The sequence below is a fragment of the Penaeus vannamei genome, chromosome 13, assembly GCF_042767895.1.
Source record: "Penaeus vannamei isolate JL-2024 chromosome 13, ASM4276789v1, whole genome shotgun sequence".
Lineage (NCBI taxonomy): Eukaryota > Metazoa > Arthropoda > Malacostraca > Decapoda > Penaeidae > Penaeus > Penaeus vannamei.
This window is the reverse complement of record NC_091561.1, coordinates 39,450,460-39,452,959: the sequence shown is the minus strand read 5'-3', so window position 1 is coordinate 39,452,959 and position 2,500 is coordinate 39,450,460.

Genomic DNA, 2,500 nt, shown 5'->3' with positions numbered 1-2,500 from the left:
GTGGGATTTCAGTGGAAAGTGGGTATAACACAGAGAGAAGGAGTGACACTGTTCTGAATGATGGTGATTGGCAGCAATGATTATCTTTGTCACTATCGTCACTGTGTGCAAGGATGGGGAAGGAGGGGATAGGTGGGGGTGTGCAAGGGTAGTAAGGAGGGGTGGGCAAGGAGGGGATGGGTGGGGGTGAGGGGGGTGGGCGAGGGATGGGTGGGGGTGGGCAAGAAATGCACACACACACACACACACACACACACACGCACAGACAAAAAAAATGACCCAGCAAATAGACAAAAATACAAAAAAGTAATAATAATTTCAAAAATGAAAAATGAAAAAAGGAAAGTAAAAGAGGGAAGGAGAAGAGAGGATAGAAGGGACTGGGAGAAGAAAAGGAAATAAAAAAAACTAGAAATAAAAAATAAAGAATAAATAAATAAATAAAAACAAATAAATAAATAAACAAAAACAAATAAACAAAACAAAAATAAAAGATAAGCCATCGACATCACGAATATCCCAATCCCTTGCACAGAAAATATGAAACTGAAACCAAAGAAAACGAATTTGTTGCAGAAGAAATTTTCGTCGAAAATGTGCTGTTTAACATCGCCTCCAGATAGACTGACTGACGAGGAAACTGCAGAAATAAGGTCTCGGTCCAAAATATCAAAATATCAAAATAGACATAAGTAGATAAGTAGACAGAAGGGATTTGATAGAGATGTAGATGTAGATGGATTGATTGGTAAGTAAGTAGGTAAGTTACAAATATCTGTAGATTTGATATTTGATATAGATGTAGACAGAATGATTGATAGGTAGATAAGTAAGTTACAAATATCTGTAGATTAAGATATAAGTAGATAAGTAGACAGAAGGGATTTGGTATTTGATATAGATATAGATATTGATAGATTGATTGATAAGTAAGTAGGTAAGTTACATATATCTGTAGATTAAGATATAAGTAGATAAGTAGACAGAAGGGATTTCATATTTGATATAGATATTGATAGATTGATCGATAGATAGTTAGGGAATATAAGTATATAAGACATAAATAGATAAGTAGACAGAAGGGATTTGATAGAGATGTAGATGTAGGTAGATTGATCGATAGATAGGGAGGGAAGTTACAAATATCTGTAGATTAAGACATAAGTAGATAAGTAGACAGAAGGAATTTGATAGAGATGCAGATATTGATAGACTGATAGATAGGTAGGAAGATAAGTTACAAATATCTGTAGATTAGGACATAAGTAGATAAGTAGACAGAATGGATTTGATATTTGATATAGATGTAGGTAGAGTGATCGATAGATAGGCAGAGAAGTTACAAATATCTGTAGATTAGTAGATTAGGACATAAGTAGATAAGTAGACAGAAGGGATTTGATATTTGATATAGATATTGATAGATTGATCGATAGATAGGCAGGGAATATAAGTATATAAGACATAAATAGATAAGTAGACAGAATGGACTTGATAGAGATGTAGATATTGATAGATTGATCTATAGGTAGGCAGGGAAGTTACAAATATCTGTAGATTAGTAGATTAGGACATAAGTAGATAAGTAGACAGAAGGGATTTGATATTTGATATAGATGTAGATAGAATGATTGATATGTAGATAGGTAAGTTACAAATATCTGTAGATTAATAGAAATTGGGGCATAAGTAGATGGGCCCGAAGGGATATGATATTTGATATAGATATTGATAGATTGATTGACAGGTAGGTAAGTTAAAATATCTGTAGATTAAGAATAAGTAGATAAGTAGACAGAATGGATTTGATATTTTTTAGATGTGTAGACTGACGTAGATAGGCGGGGGAAATTACAAATATCTGTAGATTAAGATATAAGTCGATAAGTAGACAGAGGGGATTTGATATTTGATATAGATGTAGAAAGATTGATTGAAAAGTAAGTAAGTTACAAATATCTTTAGATGAAGATATAAGTAGATAAGTAGACAGAATGGATTTGTTGTAGATATAGATATTGATAGATTGATTCATAGGTAAGTAGGTAAGTTACAAATATCTATAAATTAAGATATAAGTCGATAAGTAGACAGAAGGGATTTGTTGTAGAAAAGATGTAATAATTGATTGACAGGTGGTGGGGAAAATTACAAATATCTGTAGATTAAGATATAAGTAGATAAGTAGACAGAAGGGATTTAATATTTGATATTTGATAAATGTAGGAAAAATTTATTGATAGGAAAATAGGTAACTTAAAATATTTGAATTTAAAAATAAAATATATATGTAGACATAATGGATTTGTTTTTAGATATAGATGTAGATACATTGATTGATAGGTAGATAATTTTTAAAAAATTTCACGAAAGGAAAAATGGATTTAAAAAGGGGAGAAATGATGCCTAGAAATCTTGTCTTGTGCTTCATTATGCTTCTCCATGTTCTTTCTCTCATAATGTTTTTTTCACATTTTTATTATTCATTTTACCTTTTCTT